Source organism: Synchiropus splendidus, chromosome 14 (assembly GCF_027744825.2).
Source record: "Synchiropus splendidus isolate RoL2022-P1 chromosome 14, RoL_Sspl_1.0, whole genome shotgun sequence".
Classification (NCBI taxonomy): Eukaryota; Metazoa; Chordata; class Actinopteri; order Syngnathiformes; family Callionymidae; genus Synchiropus; species Synchiropus splendidus.
The window spans coordinates 21,237,021-21,250,727 of record NC_071347.1 but is presented as its reverse complement, the minus strand read 5'-3'; the positions used below and the strand labels follow the sequence as shown (position 1 = coordinate 21,250,727).

Here is a 13,707-nt window from a genome sequence, read left to right as displayed (position 1 = left end):
CACATGAAGGTTGTCGGGTCAAGTCTAGTAGCTGACACCTGTAAAATCAAATGATTGAAAACATGTCAGTAAGACTATGTGTGTCTTGTTTGCAAGAGTTAAAGTGATATTTATTTTTATTTACAGTTGCATTTTTGATTCACCTGTTTTTGTTTGGTATATTTTTCATTTTCTTCTTTTCTCAATATTCTCATTTCATGTTTGAAAACAGCGTGATGCAGCATGAAATGTGAAGTATTTCATTAAAGGGAATGAAAGGGAATGCAGGAGCAGTTCAACCCTGAAATGTATCTTTTCCTTCTCCTTGGTTTTCTCATGTCAAACCTTGGCTGGTGCTGGAACGACATGAAGCTCTCGGGTGCTGAATGATCATCTTCCGACGTCACGTCAGCGGCGTCACTGTCAACACGGAGGACAGCAGCCGCGCGTGACACGGATGAAGCCGATCAAAGGCTTTCGGTGGGGCGTGCGCGCGCGCGCTAATCCCGTCCTCGCGCCTCCCGCCACTTTCCAGGCAATTTTAACTCAATAAAGCCACGGCACGACACGACGCGCACTTGCGCGGCTCTGTGGAGCGTCTTCCCTCGCTCGACACCCGTCACGCCACCGGTTTCTCATCCCGCTCTGGAGCGTTGAGGACGGACGGGACGAGCCGCTCGCTTTCGGTGAGTCAACAACTTTCATTTCCGGGTGCGTTTGACCCTCGGTGTCCTCTTGAAAACACGCTAGCCCTGGGACATACAACAGACTTCTCACCGACCAACTCGGCGACATCACGCTCACTGGCGTTCACACCAACCTCCGGTGTATTTGCTCCAAATAAACACTTCCGTCGCGGTTTCACGTTTAAAGAGCCAATCTGTCAACTTTCCAGCTTCCTTGCACTCGATGACCCTGCTCGCGTGTCACGTGATACCTTGTTTACAGTCGCTTCGAATTAGAAAAAATGCATAACATGCGCCATAATTCCACATAGACTCGACAACTATGTGATGTAATAATGAATTGCTACAATATAAACCCAGTGCATTATTGTATTTTTTTATGTCTTCAACCTGTGTCGACTGAACCGTCATTTATGACGTCATAATGTATAGAAAGTGGAGCATTGGTTGGTCCTTCTGACTGGAAATGGAGCGCTAAAATTAAATGTTATGTAACATATATGTGACGCACGTCTTACAATTTCTCCCAGGTTTTTAGAAGCTGAGACGCAATGACCCAAATCATTCAGCCGTATTGGTAATTCCAAACTGTGTCAAATCTGGTGTGTCCAGCTTCATGCGCAGCTCACATACGGCACGGTGCCGCAGTGTCGTCCGTTTGGCCAACGTGACGGCGCCTGTCCCTCGTAGTGCAAAGCCCCGGCTGCCTTCTTTCCCATACACCTAGACGTTTGTGGAAATCAAACTGCTCTGGGTCAAGGCATGTTTGTCAAACTCAAGGCCGGGGGACTGAATCCTACGCAGCGAGTCGTTCTTTTCGGCCCACATGAGCTATAAATACCTTCTTTAAAATGTCGGCCCCTTGTGGGACTGAGCCTATCGCAGGTACGTGAATGTGAAAGTCAGGGACATCCTGGAAAGGTAACACACGCCATAGCCTCTGTACATGTTTGGACAGTGGGATGAAACCGGAGTGCTGCTCCTAAGCACATAAGTATTCAAGACTAAATATGTGGATGCATTTTTTTTCCTTTAATAAATAATCTTTAAAAGAATGTTAACACTAAATGAATAAAGATGCAAAATAAGATGCACAAGAGGAGCTGTTGTCAAATTGTATAGAAATTCTTTGTGTTTAGGAGCTTGGTCTAACGTGTTGATGATGTCAGTATTAAGTTCAAAGAGCAACACATAAAGTTACTTTGTTTTTCAGCGTCTTGTCTGGATGTTAAAGAATTTTTATGAGGCGTCTTTCTTTTTTCACTCTTATTTAATAACTCTTTAATCTGAAGTCGCAGCAGAAGATCTCTATCTGTCTATCTATATATAAAAAAGCGTTAATTTAAGTAGTTATTTGTCTCGCCGGTGAGTAAAATATCTTATTCCATTTTTAAATTTTTTTCATGAGAGCACTTTGACATGAGTATCTGATCTTCTGTCAGGTTGTGACGTCGTATGACTGTATGTGTTACCATTGATCTCGGGATGTTGTCTAGCAGATGTCCGACCAACTGTTGTAGCGAAAACCTCCAGCTATTGTGATGCAGGTTTGTCACTCTCTGTATTGATCTGTTCAACTGAAATGGTGTGTTTAAATCAGGGACTCTAGCAATTCAATTTATGCATATTAAAAAATAAAATCTTCATTCCAAATTCAAGAATAAAACCTATTTCCTGACAAAACGAAAATGAAAACCATTTATACTTTTTTAATGTTCTCTTTTTGGCCATCTGATCGGTAAACAAGCTACTTTGCTGCTTATTATACCGCAGGATTTATTAATTTTAGGTAGAAATATCCTGTCCTATATAAACAGTGGGAGTGAAAGTTTTGACCATATTATGTATTTCTGAGAAAGAAAATTCATGAACCTTGTCGTAATTATTGGAATTTCACCCACGAGTAAATTAAAAACGCTTGAATGATTGCTGTTTTTCTGTCGGTGCTGAACTTGTTTTGAATGTCAATCATGCTGCCTCCTTGAGAATCTCTATTGAAAGTAATGCATTTGCTACGTTTAGGAACTGAATTACAGGTTTGCTGCTGAATTCTGTCTCGCAAACCTTAATGGGCTGAATTCACGCAGCGCACGAGGGAACAAGGCCGCTCTATCACACGAGAATGCCAGTGAGAGCAGAGAGAGGCAGCCTTAACTTGGTTAGGTATTCGGCCAGATTGACAACAAGATTTAGAGAACAGAAAACAATAGGGCGAAAAGTAATGTTTGCAACTCACTTTCCCCTCCTTTTGAAAAGCCATTGTCATTTTTGGACCAACAACACGGTGTACAATTTATCTCCAAGTATCTGAGCTGTCGTTCTAAAATCATTTATTTTGAATATGGCTCTATCAGACCAGGGATCTTATTCCTCCGCAAACCTTCTCTGTTTGTTTTATTTCATCCACTGGTTTTGCTTTTTCTTGACAAGAAAGGTAGTGTTCGATTTCTAAAGACCAAGCTGTGATGACAGCCTCTTTGGATGTTACTGTTTATTCAAAAAATCTGTTTTCATTTATCGCCGCTGAAAAAGAGAAAACATTTGTCAGCACATGTTAAAGGAAAACAATGGCCCGGTCTCCTTTTGGAAATCAAACCATTTATTTTGCAACTGTCAGGGTTCGTGCACTCATGGCCCTCTGTGACAGGCAGGGCATTCTAAAACACAATCCCCACTCCATGTCAGCGGCACTTCTTGAAGGAAATGTGCGATGATTTTGATCCGATCTGAAGTGGATATGGGCGTCACACACTGTCCCGGGGTGAAGATCGGGATGTTGGTCATAGCACTGGTCAAGTCCCAAATACCTGAAGATTATGTTGGGTTTCTCTGTTGTGCTTATAGTTGGTTGTCATCTTTAGAGTTAAAGTGAAAATTGGATTGGACATAGTGGCGTCAAAATGAGCTGTGAAAGAAAAAAAAAAAAGAGTTCATGACACAAAGGTTGACTGAGAAGGCAGAAAAAGAGTGGCGTTGAAATAGAAAATTTAAAAAGAAATTGAATAAAGGCCAATAAGAAAAAGTAGACTGCAGTGATGACTTTCTGACAAACAGTAAGTGTCAAAAGAGTCGAAAGTTGTCTGCCGAAAAAAACTGATTAAAACAAAAACATGGATAAATATTTAATTTAAAACCGTCAGCTACAAAAAGTTAAAAATGGGAATAAAAGAATATTTGATGAAAAGGTTGTCAAAATCTTTTCAAAGATAAGTCACAAAAACTGAACCATGGGTTGAAAACTGAGCATTCTCAGACAGTGAATGTCGGGTGTAAAGGTGAGTGCAGAAAAAATGATAAAAAGAAAGTTGATGGTTGATTTAAAAAGTGAAACTCATACATGGCAAAAAGGAATAATGCGTTTTAAAAATGAAAGATTGATGTAGAAAAAAACCTGACTGTGTAGAAGGAAGGAAGTTGTTTGCAAGAATTTCATTAATAAAAGTGAATAAATATTTAACAGAAAATAAAAGATAATTCCATTCGTGACTACTAAACTACAACAATTAGTTCTTGAGAAATTATGGAGACAGAATCAATTGATCCTTTTTTTCCAAAATATTTTTGTAATTCAGACTTTTTTAAATTAAAAAATAATAAATTATACATATTATAAATAAATAAATTATTATATTATAAATTATTATAAATAAATAATAAATTAATAAACAGGATTCATTCAGGAACCTTGTGCTGACCGAAGGTTAAAATGACCACGTTAGAAAAAAATGCGTCCAAGATGGATGAGAGGCTGTTGTCTTAGAACAACGGTCTTCAGAACCTTTAAAGAAAAGAGTCAGCATCTCTGAGTGTGTGCTCGGTGTGTGCACTCGCCTCCCCTCTCCTTCTCTGTAAAACGCAGCGCACACCGAGTTCATCTGAGGACAAGGAAGTGCTCTCCTTTCCAGCGTGAATCATGTTGGAAAAATGAGCCTCTGGACTGACTCGCCGCTCCAATTTGGCACGTTTCACCAAACTGCTTTATTGTCTATTTTGGCTGAACTTGCGCTTCTTCATGACATGGCCAAGAAAGCTTCAGGTCCTCTGCAACAGGCACAGCAGCTTTCCGATTCAACTGCGGCCTGTAAGCAAATAAAGTTTTGCAGCTGATTTCCTGGTGAAGAGGAGATCTGATGGAGAAGTCACTTATTCAGATTTTTATTCAGCACGCAAATAAAAGCACCATTAGATTTTTTTTGAACTTTTATTCCTCTAACACTGAAGGATTCTGAAGACTGTGTATCATCTGTTCGTTCTCGACTCAGATGAAAATGTGAAAATGATGACCTTTAGTTTGTGGGTTCTGAACAACTATAAATTGGTTAACAAGTATTTTTTCATTTTACGAGGAATTCAAAAGATATGAGGACATAGCTCCTTTGGCTCTGACGCTGTGCTGGCGACGTCAAGATGCTTTGCAAGTGCAGCAAATAAAGCATGGTACCGGAAACACAGACTTTTGTCACAATCCGAGATTGAGCTGAGTCTGAAGACCGGTCCGATGATGACGTCATTGCTCAGCTCTCACTTCATCCACTAGTTCCTTCCATGACTACTGAAACAGATGGCCGAAACGGACTTCCTCATTTTTGGACAGATGTTCTGTGTTCCGGCCTTCTTTGGGCGTTTCCCACCCGGGGTTGCTATGCCAAGTTGGTCTCCTGCACCTCGACCCAGCTTGGTCATTCTTCCTCGTCATCCAAAACACATCCGTGACCTCACTGGTTATATTCCTCTTCTCCTTTTCCCGTGTGTTATCACCATAAGAACTACCAATTTTTGACCTTGAATCATGCCTATACATCTGTCACGCCAACCCTTGGCACTTGCTTTAACTTGATCATTTTCACACGCTGACCACCAGATGACAGCAGTGGTATCGTAAAACAGCTCTGGTGTGTGTTAGCGTAGACCTGTTCAGAGCTTGTAAACGGTAATGACGTTGGGGATGGGACTGATCCGGTATTGGTATCAGGCTCGGATACCAATGTTTTTGTCGGATTAGCCCTTCCTAATAAATGCAAAGGTACAGTGTCTAGCAAACTGAGTTCTAGTATCAGATCAGAGGAATATCGGTATCGGCAGATATCCAAATTCTGGTATCTGATTCGGATGGAAAGTAAAAAAATGTGGATTGGTGCATCCCTAGATGTGTACACATTTTGGCAACAGACATAAGGCACAAATGTTTGAAGCTACGTGAAAGGGCTACGTACAAATCATCTCAAATTTTATCTGAGGTCGCGTGTGACTTAGGGCTTGGACAATTCGCAATTGTCCCGAATTTCTTCAAAATGTACATCAAGGATTCCACTTGTTCGAAGTGGTTACCGTGGTTGTATTGGTGTATTTATAAAGAGTATTATTCACTCTGTATATACAAAGCAGTTTATGTGTAATAACAAGGTGCCAGAGAACCTTCTGACAGTAAAATCATTGGGGCTAAATTGCTTCAACGATTGAGAGACTGCGCTATCACAGACCTCTGCTCAGATGCTTGCTGTGCATTTGACAATAGAAAAAAAAAAAAAATAAATAAAGTATGTGATTTTGAATGGCATCTCCGGCAAGCATGAGACGTTAACCCAGTAATAGATGTGACGTCTCATCAAAATGTGAAGAAAATTAAAGGTTCTGAGGAGAAATATTGATATTTAATTTTGTCGCTATATATTTGTTAGTCCATTATTTTTCCCCCTCTGGTATTTGTCACGTATCCTTTTTCCACTACAATGTTTTTAAACTGGAAGGACATCAACATGTGCCTGTGACCCCTCCTGTGTTTGGCTTACCGTCTTTCCTGACTTAGTGGCGCATCACAGTGGCTGTCACACTTACGGAACCTTACGTTACAATACAGCTTGGGGTCTGTGTTCCATTACAAACATGTTGCAACTCTGACCAGTCAGTTTGTACCATCTAACTTACCGTCCCTCGTCTTCGCCCGTTCCTATTTCCTATTTGCACAAAGTTACTTTATAGTTATGGCTTCGACCTCAACCACACACATCAAGGTTTTGGACATTGATGGATGAAGATTGTTTTCTGACCTACACACTCATATATTACACTAGCATTTTTTCCAATTTTGTAACCTGCGTTTCTTGACAAACTCGTGTATTATCATTACAAATGTCATCTAAATATTTGTATTCTTTCCTCCTGACATTGGTGTCACATTAGCAGAAAGTGCAGCCGTGCATCTCAAAATGGGTATTGCTAAAATGAACGACTGATCTGTGCTCGTGCATTAAGCGTCTTGAAATGCAGGTTTGATATTTAATAGATCACAAAAACACATGGTAAAGCGTTGAAAGTGTTGCTCTATTGTTGAAGACAAAAGGCGTCTTGGATCAAAGTTTTAATTTGGGAGGCAGCCGGACACAAAATGAGCCAGTCCCTCGGCCCCACAGCGCAGAGACGCTGAGGGATTGGCCAGTGCTTGGAGAAGCCAGCAGTGGGCTGGGACTCTGTGTCCTCCAGTCTAAATAATGACTGCTGCTCCTAGAAGCCAGAATCATTTTAATGACTGATTGTCTGCTGGCGTCCCTCCTGTTTGCTGTGGAGGTAGAGTACTGGTGGAAGGAGGAGGTCCATTTCTCATTGGCCCTCCACTCTTTTCTTTTCCATGAAAACAGCTGGGCGTTGTTCTGTGATTGGCCGTGGAGGAATCAGACGTTTCAAGTTGATTGGTGAGGAAGAGCTGGTGGGAAGTTGGATACAGGTGATGTTACATTGAAGTGAGGCGGCAGCCTATCCCTGCCATTTGGCACTGTGTTCTCAGCCACACTGCTGTGTTTGACTCTGAGTCACATGGTAACAGTGTTGTCTTGTATGTTGTTGGGGAGAAAATGGTCTCCAACCAAAGTAGTTTTCCAGTATCAACCTGTTGGCTTCTTTATTAACAGAATCTCTCAAGAGCATGTCGACCTACTCTGGGCTGGGCGGTACAATCGGAACACCCTTGTGAACCGGGTCTTTATAATGTCTCAAACATTTTATGAGGGAGACAAGATCAACGTCTATCATTGTGGGTTGTGAAGCCTTCTTAAATAGTGGGGCGAGGCGATACCAGTGGGGGCTCTTTTTTTTGCCGTACACACGCAGTCTACGGATCGGTTTATAGAAAAAGCTGTGTTCGCGTCATGGCTCTGTGACGTGTCTATTTGCCAGCGTCTGGAGCCGAGCAACATTGAAGCTGCCCTTTAGAGCAGAATCAGACGGGGCCGCGGAACAACGCAGTTTTAAGTGATCACAGAAAGTCCAATGAAAACTTTCAGGTCAGCACGCAACCTGTATGTATGGAGGCGCAAAACATTTTCTGCCTTTTTGGGGGGGTTTCTATCTGAATAATCTAAGTGAAAAACAAGCTCACGGCAGAGCTTTCAGACTTTCCGTGGCTAGTATCCCAAAACAAGCAGCCTGGGCTTCTTTTCCTGACTGCTGCCCCCATGACCCAGCCTCACACGACTGTGTGAAAACAACTTGAAAAAGTAAAGTAGAAAAAGTGAAGTAAAACAATGTCAGCACTTGGAGCTACAATAATGGTGACTTCATTTAAATATGATTATTCGACTTCATATATCTAATGTTTTGGCTCTCCGTAGTTTGGAGAAAATAATTTTTAACGAATGACTTAGTTAAAGAGATGGCTGAATAAATCACGTCAAGAAAAACAAAAGCAAAATGGTGTCATTTTGTATATTATGACACAGACTTTTGTACAGGTTAGACCTCTCCGAATTGACGCCTGAGAGGTGTAACCTGTAAGTTTATTTATTTTGTGTATAAGTGCCAGTTACAAAAATTGATTATTAATGAATCTCTCACACACTTTTCTCATACGTGAATGTTCACTGCAGTTAGCTTTTTTTTTACAGTATTGTGAATAAGGATATTTTTGCAATATTTGAGATTAAATATTAATCGTGTGGGTTTCATGTTTTAACATGAGTTGTTCTTCATGAATTGTTCTTTTGTGAGTGGTCAGGACACATTGTTGAATCTATCATTAAAGGGAATACTGTATCCTTCATATTGGAACGTGGAATCTCACAAATCTTTGCTGATATCCTCCACGGACCCTTCGGTGCTTGTGAGAGCCGACGTAGCAAGACTGTGTCGGGGGAGCGAGTTTTAATTGGCCATTTGTATGTCAGAACTCTGAGGTGTGATATGTGTGTTAAGTGGGAGCTGGTTTGTGTTGGTCTGCCCAGCTTTGTCCAGCGCTTTGGCTTTTGTTCCTCCAGTAATGAATTGTGGAAGCCTTGGCTTCAGCCGGAGTGTCTCATAGCAACTGACGAGAGACGGGGAGAGTTGGTGAATGGAGAAAAGGCCAAGGGGAGATCATGTGTTGCTCTCAGAAAGGGCGAGACAGACAACCATCGCTTGGCTGTTTTGGCAGAATGGAATTATCAACTCTGTAGCCAACACCATGATGTATCGTCTCAAATATTAAAAGGCTTCATGTAGCTTTTTGAAGGCCACAAACAGAGAGTAGGAGCGGAAAATAATGAACCCTTAACTACAGGTGCATCAAATAACCGCTTTGTTGAAACCTACCGATGAAATTTAATAGAAGGAATAATTCATTTCTAGGTTGAATAAAAACTAGCGATTAGGAAATTAATGTTTTAGTGTCTGAAAGTGACCCACAAAATGTGATAATTATTAAAACAAGACTACTTTGGAAATGGATGAAAATCATTCTTCCAGTATAAGCAACGTTGTTTCATACTATAAGTGGGCGGCTTTAAATTTTGTTCAATGAACTCTTATTTTGCACCCAATAAATAGGTCTCAAGTCAACTACAATGAGATCATTTTTGTAGATCATTTGAAAATATTTGACATGACAGACCATACATATTGAAACATGTTGCCTTAGATAATGTTCTGAAAAGACTACTACTTGACTACTGTTCTTAAGCACAACTCAGAGATTTACTTTTTGGGATTCCAGATTGTCCTTGTGACGATGAGCACTGGTGAATTTCATTCTGAGTGGGTCATATGGTACTTACTTCCTAAGTTTACAAAGTTTATAGAAGTCGATAAAGAGAAAGAAGTCGGTAAAGATGTGAGTGTCCTGTTGCAGTGTTTGGGTTTTCCTCCTTGCGAAGGGTTGTTGACGTCCATCCTGAGCAGTTTTTTATTAACGGATGACCAGCGTGGAGCCTCGGCCATGTTTGCACTGTGACCCAGACACCACCTGTCTGCTGCCATGGTTACAAGGTCGAGGCAGGTTTTAGTGGCCCGACTCCAGGGATTACTTTCCCGGGTCTTGACAATCTGGCCCGTGCTCCAGTGACTATAAAATGGACCCAACTGGACCCGTTGCGGGAGCTTCACAGCGTGCCCATGTGGCCTTTAAAACGACCCTAAGTGCAGTGTAAGGGATTAGACCTTCTTGTGGTAATTGCCCCGGTGTCAGTGACCGTCCCAGTGTGACCTGGTTTACTTGTAATGATGAGGGTCCAAAATTAAAGTCCTTGCTGTGCAATATGCCGACAGGCTGGATGAGGTTTCGTTGAAACATGTCGTGTTACTGTCAAACTAATTGCATGGTCAAGATAATAACTTTTGGGACGTTATTTAACATAAATAGTTTAGAAATACTTTTCAAGGAAATAATTTCTCATTTATTATTCATTCAAAAGAAGTGCGTTGTTTGTGCAGATTAGTAGCCATTTTCATGAAATATTCAGTATTTCCCAAATAGCAATATCTGCATGAACTGAGGCCAGACCCATTTTTTTGTACCTCAATATGCAGGATGTGACTCCGGAGTGTGATACGTGGTTTAATAGGGCCAGAGTCCTACCTAGCAAGTCTCAACAACAAAGAAGTTGTCTGTCTTCGCTTTGTCATCTCCTAACTTTTCTACTTTTCATACTTGAATTTTTTTAAATTAGAATGCCACCCTCCATTGCCTGAATAGACTTAAAACATTTCCAGTTGTTATTTGCGTGGATGCATAAAAATATATAAATTGAGAAGAAAAGAAGAAATGCTAGTCAGTGCCAGCAACAATAGTAACAAGCATAATGCAGCTTTGAACTCAGGACTTGGAATTGCCACATCTAATAAAGACGGTTTAATCTAATCTTAGACAAGACCTTGGGAAAGAGCGGCCCGGGGACCACATGCGGCCCTTTGCCTGTATTTTTGCGGCACTTTTGTGGTCAGATTACATCTATACAATTGATCTGTCGTACTTTTTCTTCTTTCTTTGTTTTTTTTGCTTCTTTTTTAGCCATTACGAGACAAAATCATTCATTTTTGTATGTATTTCTTGTCCCTCAAAAGCATTGAAAATTATGATTGAAATGAAAATACATTTTGTAATAAATTAACTGTTTAGCTTTCTTAAATGTTTGGTCAATAGTTTTATTTGGATTTATATTCAAGTAAATCGATATATTTTTACATGTTTCATGGCATATTACACTTCTGAATGTCCTCACTTACATTTAATCTTTTTGAGTCAATTTTTGCTATGTAACTTAAGTGTGTATTTTGGATATTTCTCCGTCCTGTTTTATAGTCATTACCGTCTTTTTCATGGCCCGATGGCCCCTCGCAACAGTCACAGTTAATAATGTAGCCCTTTAGCCCTGTCATGGAGAGGTTTTATCCTCTCTGTACCTTTAGTCCTCTCAACTCCATGGACCTTGGATATCTATTCACTTCTCTTGTGTTAATCATATAGGATGTTGTGTCAGATTGCCCATGATTTTTTTTGTCACTTTGTTGACATGAAATGGATTTTTATTATTTTTATTTCCTTTTTTTCATAGATTACTGACGAGGATGTGGAGGAGCAGAAATGATCGTGAGTATTTTTTTATTTTATATTTTTATTTGAGCTACATGAAGGCTGCGCCATATGATTTGCGTTTTGTATTTTTATTCTTCTTCCTTGTGTTCATTTGAGGTTTGATCGAACATTTGAACGCTTGTGATTTGACTCCTTCACTGAGATGTGGCGTGTAGCTGTCCTTGTGAAAGTGCTCTCAAGCTTAACAATCAAAACAGGGATGTAAGGAGTGAATTTGGAACTGGACTTATTATTTATTCCGTTATGAAGCAAAGAACAACCGATTGGGCAGAAGCTACTGCCTTGTGGAATTATTGCTTGATATATATGTGGAATAATATTTTTAATATTTATGTTTCTGTGCGTGTTTGTAAGGGGCCATCATATTGAAATGTATTTGCCTCAATGTTCACGTCAATGTGAGAATATTTGTCCTTTAGAATTGTTGCTTTTTGGTGCATTGAAGCTTAAACTTATTATGATCTTTGTGCTAGTTGGTTATGTGATTTTGCTGATGTTTGGCTTGTGAGCATTACGCCGAGCAGATTTCCTAGAAGAATAACTATGTCTAAGTGTGAAGGCTTTAAATGTTTTCAAGAAGCCAGAATGCTCTTGCTTCATCAGTAACAGCCTACAGCAGCACTTCTCGCTTGTTACATGACTGACTCGTCTTTGTTGAGCGGCACTGTCAGCATTCCAGTGGCCTGGCAGCATGCTCTCCATTTTATGATGAAGGTTTGTGTTTGGAGTCTTATTTGCCCATTTTACTTTGGTCAGTGTGTTGGTGTTTATGGTGCTGCATCACATATTCACTCCTGTTGAGAGGTCTCCTCCCAGATGCATGTCACTTACCCTAACTGTAGGCTTTGACAGCATTTTTCCAATATGGTGGGAATCATACCTTCAGTCTTAGAGGTGTTTCTCTGTGTCTCACACTCGACTGCGAGCCAGACTAGTGATAGCGGAAGGCCCCGAATTTCTCTGTCCATCTCTCCAAAACAATCACACAGTCTTCCATGCAGAGCAAGAATTATTTGAACTGCGCAGAGGAAATGAGTGACAGGCCATGTGACGATTCCTCTGCTGCACCATCAATAAATCCATCATGAGATGCACATGAAACTCTGATGCCTTAATAATATTGAAATTAAAGTTCAAAGTTCATCCTTTTTTTTCGGAGACCGTTACAAACGCTGGCTGAACTTGATTTGCTGCTTAAGAACCTAGTTCTGTCTGCTTTGCCAGATTGGCGCTGACATTTTTATGGCCAGTGGCTGCTGGTGGTTATTTATGTTGTCATTTGATTCAGTGGTTAGACCACTCCCCACATGACTCCAGACGAACAGGGACCCAGGCAGGAGCGCGGAGGGTCAGAACACTCTGTCCCAGATTCCCAGCGACAGCAGCATCACAAAGGCTGACCCTGTTCCCCCTCGGCGACTTGCAGTGTTACAGGTGTCCACCAGATGCTGCAGGCTGCCTGTGTTGACCCTCTTTTCTTCTCAGGGTCTCCAGAGGTCCTTAAGCACTCTTTAAACAACAGCATCGGGAAGGAGAACGCACTCATATTGGCTTTATCCCAATTTACAGTAATAATGGAAATCCTGGGATGTGATTATAAATAGGAAGTGAAGACAGATAGGAGTATAAGTCATGACAATAAATGCGTGTAGAAATGAGAACACAGGTGTTGGAGAGGCACTCATATTGTAGAACACCGTGTGAAGTTGTAGTTTTGTTTTTTCTTATACTTATGCAGTATAATCCTATTCAAAAAAGATCTCAAAATACCCAGTGTGTGTATGTCAATATGTTCTATATGTCAACAGTTTTTTGTGATTTAAGGTATGATGAGAATTAAATAATTATTGCTGCATTATTCAATAGTGTTCCTAGTTTTTATATTTCATCTGAAACACTAGGTTTCTAAGTTTTTTTTATCTTGAAATTTCGTTTTACATTTTGGTTTTTTATGCTTGGTTAAGTTACAGCTCAGCACTGCACAGATTTTTTGATGACGACTGCAGTAAATAGGCAGCATTTTCATGCCCCTGAACTCTGACCAGGAACATAGAAAGTCAGTTCAAATGGTTTGGAATAATTATCCAAATAAATGATTCCCCACCTGTTGGGGACTTTATTGTGTCGAACTGTTCAACTGGGTGCCAGTTTGACTTGGTTGCGACTGAAATCCATCAAGGGACAGCTGCTTTAAACGTTCATTTA

General features: G+C 40.5%; 1 protein-coding gene across 3 annotated transcripts in view; it reads left to right on the top strand.

The window, feature by feature from the left end:
- The first annotated feature begins 394 nt into the window (after positions 1-394).
- Positions 395-13,707, top strand: part of LOC128771354 (uncharacterized) — a 51,442-nt gene continuing 38,129 nt past the window's right edge. Inside the window, exons 1-2 of one of the 3 annotated variants that reach the window (XR_008416618.1) lie at positions 395-665; positions 11,462-11,496. The gene's annotated coding sequence lies outside the window, so the exon portion shown is untranslated. Of the gene's footprint in view, positions 11,497-13,707 lie in introns of all 3 variants that reach the window. The other 2 variants (XR_008416614.1, XR_008416613.1) reach the window with 2 other exon arrangements.